The 13,701-nt window shown below is 45.2% G+C and overlaps 1 protein-coding gene across 6 annotated transcripts in view; it reads left to right on the top strand.

Moving 5' to 3' along the window:
• Window positions 1-13,701, top strand: part of LOC137322960 (TBC1 domain family member 8) — a 110,090-nt gene that overhangs the window by 71,753 nt on the left and 24,636 nt on the right. The gene's annotated exons all lie outside the window — the stretch shown is intronic.

Genomic DNA, 13,701 nt, shown 5'->3' on the forward strand with positions numbered 1-13,701 from the left:
AGTACATCATTCATACTTGAGTTATGGTATGGGTGCACTGTATTTGATCATATAATTGTCTGCCTTCCATAAGAACATAAGAAATAGGAGCAGGAGTAAGCCATACGGCCCCTCGAGCCTTCTCCGCCATTCACTAAGATCATGGCTGATCTTCGACCTCAACTCCACTTTCCCGACAGATTCCCATATCCCTTGATTCCCCTAGAGTCCAAAAATCTATCCATCTCAGCCATGAATATACTCGAGGACTCAGCATTCACAACCCTCTGAGTGAAGAAATTTTTCCTCACCTCAGTGCTAAATGGCCGACCCCTTATCCTGAGACTATGCCCCCTAGTTCTAGACTCTCCAGCCAGGGGAAACAGCCTCTCAGCATCTATCCTGTCAAGCCCCCTCAGAATCTTGTATATTTCAATGAGATCACCTCTCATTCTTCTAAACACCAGAGAGTACAGGCCCATTCTACTCAATCTCTCCTCATGGGACAACCTTCTCATTCCAGTAATCAATCCCCACCTTCCCACCGCCCCCCCCCCCCCCCCCACCACCCCCCGCCAAAAAAAAAGACCAGGGATGTTGGAGGCAGTTGCGTGCCCCACTGTGACCTCAGCCAAAAAACCATAACTCAGCAGTTACCAATGATCGAGCTTTCTCCTATACAGTAATTTCTATGATTTGTGCTGTGATACAGTCCAACAGTACCTGTAACCTCCAATAGACTGCATTCATTCATATGTAAATCTACACATTGACTGTCAGTGGGCTGTTCAGTAGTGTGAATATCAGAGATGGGTCCGTGAGCTATTCTTGGGGAGAGGGGTCCTGTTGCCATTTTCCATGACTTTGTGCAAAGAAAAAGTAAAAAAGTAACGATACAAGACGAGGAGGAGTGCCGAGGGTATGTCGGTAAGTATTTAGTTCATTTGTTAGTGTTTTTAGTGGTTATTGCTCTTAGTGGTTAGTGTTTTTTAGTGGGTGCTTAGTGTTTTAGTGTCAGATAAACTGTAAAGTGCCTGAAGCTAAACAAAGAGCTTAAATAACTATTAGCTAACATGTCAGGACAGCTGGGGCCCATCGCATTCATATCCTGTGCCATGTGGAAACTCCAGGACACTTAGTATGTCCTGGAAAACCATATGTGCAGGAAGTGCTGCCAACTGTTCGAGCTCGAGCTCAGAGTTTGAGCTTGAGGGGCGGCAGGCGTCATTACAGTGCATATGGGAAGCTGAGAGCTTTGTGGATAGCACGTTTCAGGAGATGGTCACCCTGCAGCTACAGAGAGTTCAGGTGGAGCGGGAGGGGGAGTGGGTAACCAACAGACAGACTAGGAGGAACGGGCAGGCAGGCAGTGCTGGAGTCCCCTGGGAGGGTGGAACTCTCAAACTGGGTATTCAGTGTTGCATACCAGTGAGTGTTGATATCTCAGGTGAGGGCAGTCAGGAGCAAATCCACAGTACCGTGGGAGACTCGGCTGCATGGGGGGCAAAAGAAGTGCAGTTGTTGTAGGGGATTCGATAGTTGGGGATAGCAAACGCTGACGTGAGTCCCGCATGGTGTGTTGCCCCCCTGGCGCCAGGGCAGAGGACATCACTGAGAGGGTGCAGAACATTTTGAGGGGGGGGGGGGGGGGGGGGGGAAGGGGGAACAGCCAGAAGGCGTGGTCCATGTGGGAACTAATGATACAGGAAGGAAAAGGGTCAAGGTCCTGCAGGCAGAGTTTCAGAGCTAGGGAGGAAGTTAGAAAGCAGGGCATCAAAGGTAGTAATCTCTGGATTACTCCCTGTGCCATGTACTAGTGAGTATAGGAATAGTAGAATAAGACAGGTTAATGCATGGCTGGAGCAATGGTGCAGGAGGGAGGACTTCAGATTCCTGGGGTATTGGGACCAGTCCTGAGGCAGGAGGGATCTGTTCAAGATGGACAGGTTGCACCTCAACAGAGCTGGGGAGGTTAACTAGTGCTGTGGGGGAGGGTTTAAACTAATTTGGCAGGGGGATGGGCACCAGGTTGATACATAAAAGAGGAGAAACAAGGTGCACAGAGGACTGGGAGGGACAAATAGCACTAGAATAAAAAATAGTTCAGAAATAGGAGGGATCAGATGGGGCAAATGTAAGGCAGTCGAAGATGAGATTGGAGTGCATGTGCGTAAATGCCCGTTGCATGGTAAATAAGGTTGGTGAGTTGCAGGCTCAAGTTACCACATGGGACTGTGATATAGTGGCAATAACAGAGAGCTGGCTCAAAGAAGGGGATGATTGGGTACTTTCTTCCCTGAATAGCCAGGAATATTTAGGGAAGGAAAGAAAGGAGGGAGGTGGCAGTATTGATCAAAGAAACTATTACAGCACTGGAAAGGGAATGATGAAGATGAGGGGGTCATAGAATCTATTTGGTTAGAATTAAGGAACAATAGAAGAGCTATTATGCTACTGGGTTTATACCCAGTGCGAAGGAGATAGAGGAGCAAATTTTCAGGCAAATTACAGAAAGATGCAAGAACTATAGAGTAGTGATGGTGGGGGACTTCAATTATCCCAATATAGACCGGGACAGTATGGAGACCAAAACTTTACACGGTAGTCCAGGTGTGTTCTCACCAAAGCCCTGTACAATTGCAGCAAAGAGGGGGAGGAATTCGTGAAATGTGTTCAAGAAAACTTGCTGGAGAATGTTCCTCCCTGGTTGGGCTGAATTAGGAGCAGAAATAAGCCAGACGGCCCCTTGAGCCTGCTTTGCCATTCAATAAGATCATGGCTGATCTTCTACCTCAACTCCACTGTCCCGCTGGATCCCCATATTTCTTTATTACCCTAGAGTCCAAATATCTATCTATCTCAGCCTTGAATATACTCAACGACTGGGCATCCACAGCCCTCTGGGATAGAGAATTCTAAAGGTTCTCAACCCTCTGAGTGAAGAAGTTTCTCCTCAACTCAGTCCTAAATGACCGTCCCCTTATCCTGAGACTATGTCCCCTAGTTCTAGACTCTCCAGCCAGGGAGAAGAGCCTCTCAGCATCTAACCTGTCAAACCCTCTCAGAATCTTCTAAGTTTCAAAGAGATCACCTCTCATTCTTCTAAACTCGAGAATATAGGCCCATTCTACTCAATCTTTCCTCATAGGAAATCTTCTCATCCCAGGAATCAATCAAGTGGAACCTTTGTTGCACTGCCTCTTAGACAAGTATATCCTTCCTTAGGTATGGAGACCAAAACTTTACACAGTACTCCAGGTGTGTTCTCACTAAAGCCCTGTACAATTGCAGCAAGACTTCCTTACTCTTGTACTCCAACCTCTTTGTGCTAAAGACCAACATGCCATTTGCCTTCTTAATTGCTTGCTGTACCTGCATGTTAACTTTGTGTTTCGTGTACAAGGACACCCAAATCTCTCTCAACACCAACATTTAATAGTTTCTCACCATTTAAAAAATATTCTGTTTTTCTGTTCTTTCTACCAAAGTGAATAACTTCACATTTCCCCACATTATACTCCATCTGCCACCTTCTTGCCCATTCACTTAACTTGTTTATATCCCTTTGCAGACTCTTTGTGTCCTCCTGACAGCTTACTTTCACCCCTAGCATTGTATCATCAGCAAACTTGGATACATGACACTCGGTCCCTTCATCTAGGTCATTAATATGGATTGTAAATAGCTGAGGCCCAAGCACTGATTCTTGCAGACCCCACTAGTTACAGCCTGCCAACCTGAAAATGACCCGTTTATCCCTACACTCTGTTTTCTGTCCGTTAATCAATCCTCTATCCATGCTAATATATTACCCCCAACCCTATGAGTCCTTATCTTGTGTAACAACCTTTTGTGTGGCACCTTATCGAATGCCTTTTGAAAATCCAACTACACTGCATCCACTGGTTCCCCTTAATCTACCCTGCTAGCTACATCCTCAAAAAACTCTAATAGATTTATCAAACACTATTTCCCTTTCATAAGATTATAATCATATTATGATTTTCTAAGTGCCCCGTTACCACATCTTTAATAATGGATTCCAGCATTTTCCCAACTACCGATGTCAGGTTAACTAGCCTATAGTTCACTGTTTTATCTCTCCTTCCTTTCTTGAATAACAGGGTTACATTTGGTACCTTCCAATCAAGAACATTTTGGAAGGTCACAACCAGTGCATCCACAATCTCTGCAGCCACCTCTTTTCGAGCCCTAGGATGTAGGCCATCAGGGCAAGGGGATTTGTCGGCTTTTAGTTCCATTATTACTAATATTAACTACTTTAAGTTCCTCACTCTCATTAGACCCTTGGTTCTCCATTCTTTCTGGTATGTTTTTTGTGTCTTCTACTGTGAAGACAGATACAAAATATTTGTTTAAATCTCTGCCATTTCCTTATTCCTTATTATAATTGCTCCTGTCTCTGCCTATAAGGGTCCCACGTTTACTTTCGCCACTCTCTTCCTTTTAACATATTTGTAGAAGCTCCTACAATCTGATTTTATATTTCTTGCTCGTTTACTCTCATTCTATTTTCTCTTTCTTTATCAATTTTTTGGTCATCCTTTGCTGGTTTCTAAAACTCCCCCAATCCACCACCTTCAGCCAGAAGTGCCGAGTGGATGATCCATCTCGGCCTCCTCCCGATATCCCCACCATCACAGAAGACAGTCTTCAGCCAATTCGATTCACTCCATGTGATATCAAGAAATGGATGAGTGCACTGGATACAGCAAAGGCTATGGGCCCCGACAACATCCTGGCTGTAGTGCTGAAGACCTGTGCTCCAGAACTAGCCATGCCTCTAGCCAAGCTGTTCTAGTACAGCTTCAACACTGGCATCTACCCAACAATGTGGAAAATTGCCCAGGTATGTCCTGTCCACAAAAAGCAGGACAAATCCAATCCGGCCAATTACCGCCCCATCAGTCTACTCTCAATCATCAGCAAAGTGATGGAAGATGTCGTCGACAGAGCTATCAAGTGGCACTTACTCACCAATAACCTGCTCACCGGTTCTCAGTTTGGGTTCCGCCAGGACCACACTGCTCCAGACCTCATTACAGCCTTGGTCCAAACATGGACGAAAGAGCTGAATTCCAGAAGTGAGGTGAGAGTGACTGCTCTTGACATCAAGACAGCATTTGACCGAGTGTGGCACCAAGGAGCCCAAGTAAAATTGAAGTCAGTGGGAGTCGGGGAAAACTCTCCAGTGGCTGGAGTCATACCTAGCACAAAGGAAGATGGTAGTGGTTGTGGGAGGCCAATCATCTCAGCCCCGGGACATTGCTCCAGGAGTTCCTCACGGTAGTGTCCTAGGCCTATCCCTCTTCAGCTGCTTCATCAATGACCTTCCCTCCATCATAAGGTCAGAAATAGGGATGTTCGCTGATGATTACACAGTGTTCAGTTCCATTTGCAACCCCTCAGATAATGAAGCAGTCCATGCCCGCATGTAGCAAGACCTGGACAATATCCAGGCTTGGGCAGATAAGTGGCAAGTAACATTCGCGCCAGACAAGTTCTGGGCAATGACCATCTCTAACGAGAGAGCCGAACCACCTCCCGTTGACATTCAACGGCATTACCATTGCCATTGTTGATGTCACCATTGACCAGAAACTTAACTGGACCAGCCACATAAATACTTTGGCTTCAAGAGCAGGTCAGAGGCTGGGTATTCTGTGGCGAGTGACTCTCCTCCTGACTCCCCAAAGCCTTTCCACCCTCTACAAGGCACAAGTCAGGAGTGTGATGAAATACACTCCACTTGCCTGGATGAGTGCAGCTCCAACAACACTCAAGAAGCTCAATACCATCCAGGACAAAGCAGCCTACTTGATACGCACCCCATCCACCACCCTAAACATTCACTCCCTTCACCGGCGCACCGTGGTTGCAGTCTGTGGCTCACCACCACCTTCTCAATGGCAATGAGGGATGGGCAATAAATGGTGGCCTTGACAGCGATTCCCACATCCCATGAATGAATTTTTAAAAAATCCTCAGGCTTACTACTCTTCTTGGCAACATTATAAGCCTCTTCTTTTAATCTAATGCTATCCTTAACTTCTTTAGTTAGCCACGGATGGATCACTTTTCCCATGAGTTTTTATTCCTCAATGGAATGTATACTTGTTGAATTATGAAATATTTCTTTAAATGTTCTCCACTGCTTATCTACCATCATATCTTTTAATATAATTTCCCAATGAACCTTAGCCAATTCGCCGCTCATATCTATGTAATTGACTTTAAGTTTAAGACTCTAGTTTCAGACTTAAGTCTGTCACTCTCGAATTCAATGTGAAATTCTATCATATCATGATCACTCTACCCCAGAGAATCCCTTACTATGCGATTACTAATTAACCCCTGTCTCATTACACAAGATAAGATCTAAAATAGCCTGTTCCCTGATTGGTTCCACTACATATTATTCTAGGAAGCACTCGAATGCATTCCTTGAATTCACCCTCCAAACTACTTTTGCCAATTTGATTTGACCAATCTATTTGAAGATTAAAGTCCCCTACGATTATTGTATTACCTTTCTTACAAGCTCCTCTTATTTCTTAATTAATACTCTGTCCAACAGTATAGCTGCAGTTAGGGGGCGTATAAACTACTCCCACCAGTGTTTTCTGACCACTGACCAAATCTAAACTACTACCTAACCTAAGGGGTGTGACTGCTTCCTGGCTCAAAGCGTCCCGATAACTCTCCCCCTCCCTGATGCATCGCAATGTCTGCAGCTCGGACTCCAGCTCAACAACTCTGAGGCGAAGTTCCTCGAGTTGCAGACACTTACTGCAGATGTGGTTGCTCGGGATTTCGCTGGACTCCACAAACTCCCACAAGCTGCAGTTACAACACACCACCTGCCCTGCCATCCCTATCTAACCTTGTTTTTATATATTTAATTAGTTAAAGGCTTTTATTTCACTTGATATATTTAGTTTTATTAACTAATTAGTTTATCTAGTTTTAAGTTATTAATTTAATGATGTATTAGCAAGTTATAGTTTCTCAGCTCTTACTTTAAAACACTATCCGAGCTTAGAGAGCAAAAAAAGCGGTAATACTCACCAACCAATCACCTACCTGCTGTCTTGTGATGTCACTCCTTGATTTTTTTTTCTCTTCACCACTTGCGGGGGAGCATTTGGGGAACAGTGATCACAATATCATTAGGTTTAGAATAGTTATGGAAAATGACAAGGAACAGTGAAATGTGAAAATGCTTAACTGGAGGAGGGCAAATTTCAGTGAGTTAAAAAGGGATCTGTTGTTGGGTAAGGTATCGAGGGAAATGGAATTGAGGTACAGATCAACCATGATCCATTAGAGTGGATGAGTGCAGCTCCAACAACGCTCAAGAAGCTTGACACCATCCAGGACAAATCAGCCCGCATGATTGGCACCCCATCCACCACCCTAAACATTCACTCCCTTCACCAGCGGCGCACCATGGCTGCAGTGTGTACCATCTACAGGATGCACTGCAGCATGGGCTGAATGGCCTTCTGTTCCTGTGTTTTTTCTTAATTGTTCATGGGATGTGGGCGCACTGGCAAGGGCAGCATTTATTGCCCATCCCTAATTGCTCTTCAGAAGGTGGTGGTGAGCCGCCTTCTTGAACGGCTGCAGTCCGTGTGGTGAAGGTTCTCCCACAGTGCTGTTAGGAAGGGAGTTCAAAGATTTTGACCCAGCGACGAGGAAGGAACGGTGATATATTTCCATGTCAGGATGGTGTGTGACATGGAGGAGAATGTGCAGGTGGTGTTGTTCCCGTGTACCTGCTGCCCTTATCCTTCTAGGTAGTAGAGGTCGTGGATTTGGGAGCTGCTGTCGAAGAAGCCTTGCTGAGTTGCTGCAGTGCATCCTGTAGATGGTACACACGCAGCCATGGTGTGTCGGTGGTGAAGGGAGTGAATGTTTAGGGTGGTGGATGGGGTGCAAATCAAGCAGGCTGCTTTGTCCTGGATGGTGTCAAGCATCTTGAGTGTTGTTGGAGCTGCACTCATCCAGGCAAGTGGAGAGTATTCCATCACACTCCTGACTTGTGCCTTGTAGATGGTAAAGGCTTTGGGGAGTCAGGAGATGGGTCACTTGCCGCAGAATACCCAGCCTCTGACCTGCTCTTGTAGCCACAGTATTTATATGGCTGGTCCAGTTAAGTTTCTGGTCAATGGTAACCCCCAGGATGTCGATGGTGGGGGATTCGGCGATGTTAATGCCGTTGAATGCCATGGGGAGGTGGTTAGACTCTCTCTTGTTGGAGATGGTCATTGCCTGGCACTTGTCTGGCGCGAATGTTACTTGCCACGTACCAGCCCAAGCCTGGATGTTGTCCAGGTCTTGCTGCATGCGGGCACGGACTGCTTCATTATCTGAGGGGTTGTGACAATGGAGAAATGGCGGACATGTTGAACGATTACTTTGCGTCAGTATTTACAGTCGAAAAAGAGGATAGCATGCCGGAAATCCGAAGAAAACTAATATTGAATCGGAAACAGGGACTCGATAAAATTAACATAAGTAAAGCAGCAGTAATGAAGAAAATAATAGCACTAAAGAGTGACAAATCCCCAGGACCCAATGGTTTCCATTCCAGGGTTTTAAAGGAAGTAGGTGAGCACATTGCAGATGCCCTAACTATAATCTTTCAAAGTTCTCTAGATTCAGGAACTGTCCCTCTAGATTGGAAAATTGCACATGTCACTCTGCTTTTTAAGAAAGGAGAAAGAGAGAGAACCCAGGGAATTATAGACCAGTTAGTCTAACATCTGTTGTGGGGAAAAAGCTGGAGTCCATAATTAAGGATAGGGTGACTGAACACCTTGAGAATTTTCAGTTAATCAGAGAGCCAGCATGGATTTGTGAAAGGTAGGTCGTGCCAGACAAACCTGATTGAATGTCAATGGATGTTATTTATATGGACTTCCAGAAGGCATTTGATAAGGTCCCACATAAGAGACTATTAGCTAAGATAGAAGCCCATGGAATCGAGGGAAAAGTACGGACTTGGTTAGGAAGTTGGCTGAGCGAAAGGCGACAGAGTAGAGATAATGGGTAGGTACTCACATTGGCAGGATGTGACTAGTGGGGTCCCGCAGGGATCTGTCTTGGGGCCTCAATTATTCACAATATTTATTAACAACTTAGATGAAGGCATAGAAAGTCTCATATCTAAGTTTGCCGATGACACAAAGATTTTGGCATTGTAAGCAGTGTAGATGAAAACATAAAATTACAAAGCGATATTGATAGATTAGGTGAATGGGCAAAACTGTGGCAAATGGAATTCAATGTAGACAAATGTGAGGTCATCCACTGGATCAAAAAAGGATAGAACAGGGTACTTTCTAAATGGTAAAAAGTTAAAAACAGTGGATGTCCAAAGGGACCTAGGGGTTCAGGCTAATGGAATGCTGGCCTTTATATCTAGAGGACTAGAGTACAAGGGGGCAGAAGTTATGCTGCAGCTATACAAAACCCTGGTTAGACCGCACCTGGAGTACTGTGGACAGTTCTGGACACCGCACCTTCGGAAGGACATATTGGCTTTGGAAGGAGTGCAGCGTAGGTTTACTAGAATGATACCCGGACTTCAAGGGTTAAGTTACGAGGAGAGATTACACAAATTGGGGTTGTATTCTCTGGAGTTTCGAAGGTTAAGGGGTGATCTGATCGAAGTTTATAAGATATAAAGGGGAACAGATAGGGTGGATAGAGAGAAACTATTTCCACTGGTTGGGGATTCTAGGAGTCAGGGGCACAGTCTAAAAATTAGAGCCAGATCTTTCAGGAGTGAGATTAGAAAACATTTCGATGCACAAAGGGTGGTCGAAGTTTGGAACTCTCTTCTGCAAACGGCAATTGATACTAGTTCAATTGCTAAATTTAAATCTGAGATAGATAGCTTTTTGGCAATCAAAGGTATTAAGGGATATGGGCCAAAGGCGGGGATATGGAGTTAGATCACAGATCAGCCATGATCTTATCAAATGGCGGAGCAGGCACGAGGGGCTGAATGGCCTACTCCTGTTCCTGTGTTCCTATGAACGGAACTGAACACTGTGCAATCATCAGCGAACATCCCCATTTCTGACCTTATGATGGAGGGAAGTTCATTGATGAAGCAGCTGAAGATGTTTGGGCCGAGGACACTGCCCTGAGGAACTCCTGCAGCAATGCCCTGGGGCTGAGGTGATTGGCCTCCAACAACCACTACCATCTTCCTTTGTGCTCGGTATGACTCCAGCCACTGGAGAGTTTTCCCCCTGATTCCCATGGACTTCAATTTTACTAAGGCTCCTTGGTGCCACACTCAGTCAAATGCTGCCTTGATGTCAAGGGCAGTCACTCTCACCTCACCTCTGGAATTCAGCTCTTTCGTCCATGTTTGGACCAAGGCTGTAATGAGGTCTGGAGCAGCGTGGTCCTGGCGGAACCCAAACTGAGTATCGGTGAGCAGGTTATTGGTGAGTAAGTGCCGTTTGATAGCACTGTCGACGACACCTTCTGTCACTTTGCTGCTGATTGAGAGTAGACTGATGCGATTGGAATTGTCGTGCTTTTTCTGGACAGGTCATATCTGGGCAATTTTCCACATTGTTGGGTAGATGCCAGTGTTGTAGCTGAATTGAACAGCTTGACTAGAGGCGCGGCTAGTTCTGGAGCACAAGTCTTCAGCACTACGGCTGGGATGTTGTCGGGGCCCAGAGCCTTTGTTGTATCCAGTGCACTCAGCCGTTTCTTGATATCACGTGGAGTGAATCGAATTGGCTGAAGATTGGCTTCTGTGATGGTGGGGATATCGGGAGGAGGCCGAGATGGATCATCCACTCGACACTTCTGGCTGAAGATGGTTGCAAACACTTCAGCCTTGTCTTTTGCACTCACACGCCGGACTCTGCCATCATTGAGAATGGGGATATCCACGGAGCCTCCGCCTTCTGTTAGTTGTTTAATTGTCCACCACCGTTCACGACTGGATGTGGCGGGTGTGCAGAGCTTTGATCTGATCCATTGATTGTGGAATCGCTTAGCTCTGTCTAGAGCATGTTGCTTCCGCTGTTTAGCATGCATGTAGTCCTGTGTGGTAGCTTCACCAGGTTGGCACCTGATTTTTAGGTACGCCTGGTGCTACTCCTGGCATGCTCTTCTACACTCCTGATTGAACCAAGGTTGATCCCCTAACTTGTTGGTAATGGTAGAGTGAGGGATATGCCGGGCCACGAGGTTATAGATTGTGCTAGAATACAAATCTGCTGCTGCCGATGGCCCACAGCGCCTCATGGGTGCCCAGTTTTGAGCTGCTAGATCTGTTCTAAATCTATCCCATTTAGTACGGTATTAGTGCCACACAACAGATTGGATGGTGTCCTCTTTGTGAAGACGGGACTTCCTCTCCACAAGGACTGTGGGGTCATCCTTCCTACCAATACTGTCACGGACAGATGCTTCTGCGACAGGTAGATTGGTGAGGGCGAGGTCAAGTAGGTTTTTCCCTCGTGTTGGTTCGCTCACCACCTGCCGCAGGCCCAGTCTGGCAGCTATGTCCTTCAGGACTCGGCCAGCTCTGTCAGTAGCGGTGCTACCGAGCCACTCTTGGTGATGGACGTTGAAGTCCCCCACCCAGGGTACATTCTGTGCCCTTGCTACCCTTAGTGCTTCCTCCAATTGGTGCTCGACATGGAGGAGAACTGATTCATCAGCTGAGGGATGGCAGTAGGTGATAATCAGCAGGAGGTTTCGTTGACCATGTTTGACTTGATGCCATGAGATTTCATGGGGTCCGGAGTCCATGTCGAGGACTCCCAGGGCCACTCCCTCCTGACTGTATATCACTCTACCGCCACCTCTGGTGGGTCTGTCCTGCCGGTGGGACAGGACATACCCAGGGATGGTGATGGGGATGGTGATGGAAGAGTCTGGGACGTTGGCTGAAAGGTATGATTCTGTGAGTATGACTGTGTCAGGCTGTTGCTTGACTAGTCTGTGGGACAGCTCTCCCAATTTTGGCACAGGTCCCCAGATGTTAGTGAGGAGGACTTTGCAGGGTCGACTGGGCTGGGTTTGCCCTTCGTGTCCGGTGCCTAGTGGTCCGATGCTGGGTGGTCCGTCCGGTTTTATTCTTATGACTTTTCGTAGCGAAATTGTACAAGTGAGTGGCTTGCTAGGCCATTTCAGAGGGCGATTTAAGAATCAACCACATATCGGCCAGACCAGGTAAGGACGGCAGTTTTCCTTCCCTAAAGGACATTAGTGAACCAGATGGGTTTTTATGACAATCCGGTAGTTTCACGGCCACTATTACTGATACTAGTTTTATTTCCCAGATTTTATTTAATTAATTGAATTTATATTCTCCAGCTGCTGTGGTGGGATTTGAACTCATGACTCTGGATTATTAGTCTAGGCCTCTGTATTACTAGTCCAGTAACATAATCACTATGCTATCATACCTGTATAATTACAGAACACAAGTATAAATAAGGAAAATTGGCTGAATTCAAAATGGAAAAGGCACTGGGCATACCTCCTAGGGAAGTATAGAGGGTCTAACGATCTTTCAAACATTCTTGGATATGAAATAGGACGGGAGGGTTGCCAATGTAACACTTAATTTCAGATAGGGATAAATCAGGTAACTTAGACCAGTCAGTCTAACATTAGCATTGGGTAAGCTTATAGAGGCCATAATAAGGGACAAATTAATACTCTCCTAGAAAGACATGAGTTAATTAAGGACAGCCAACATGGATTTGTAAAAGGCAAATTGTGTCAGAACGTTTTATAGCATTCTTTGAGGAAATCAGTGTTTGGATATTGTTTATATAGATTTTCAAAAGGTATTTGATAAAGATGCTTGTTGATAAAATTATGCCACACGCCACTAATGGGATTGGGGCAGCATGGATAGGAAGTTGGTTAGAGGACAAAAAACAGAAAGGAGTGGTTAATGGATATTTTTTTGACCGGAGGGATGTAACTGGGTGTTTCCCAGTGGTCAGTGCTAGGAGTACCACTATTCTCAGTATATATAAATGATCTGGAATTGAATATAGGGAGCAAAATATCAATTTGCACAAAAATAGGGCGCATGGTTAACTGTGAAGAGGACTGGAAGTAACTTCAGGAGGGCATAGGCAGGCTAATAGATTGGGCAGATAGATGTCAAATGAATTTTTATGTGAAGAAATGTATGATGAGAGTTTTGGGAGGAAGAAAAACGAAAGAACATATGAACTAGATAGTAAAACTTTAAAAGGTGTAAAGAAGCAGAAAGACTTGGGGGTTCAGACACATAAATTTTTCGAAGTGGGAGGACAAGTTGATAAAAGCTGTTTATATATATATATATATATATATATATATATGCTCTTTTATATATAAAAGAGCATATGGAATCCTCGGTTTTATAAGTAGGGGAATTGGGTACAAGAGCTAAGTAGTATCCTAAACCTGTCGAAGTCATTGGTTAGGCCACAGCTATAACATTCTGTCCAGTTTTGGACGCCCTACATTAGGGAGGATGTCAAGACCATGGTAAAGATGGATGAAAAATTCACTAAGATGATATGAGGAATAAGATACTTTAGTTATGAGGAGAGGATTAAGAGGATACTTGCCAAGAGGTTTTCAAAATTATAACGGTTTTTGATAAGGTAAATCAAGAGAAACTGTTCCCCTGGTTGAGTCAGTAACGAGGGC

The sequence above is a fragment of the Heptranchias perlo genome, chromosome 6 (genome assembly GCF_035084215.1).
Source record: "Heptranchias perlo isolate sHepPer1 chromosome 6, sHepPer1.hap1, whole genome shotgun sequence".
NCBI classification, from domain to species: Eukaryota; Metazoa; Chordata; class Chondrichthyes; order Hexanchiformes; family Hexanchidae; genus Heptranchias; species Heptranchias perlo.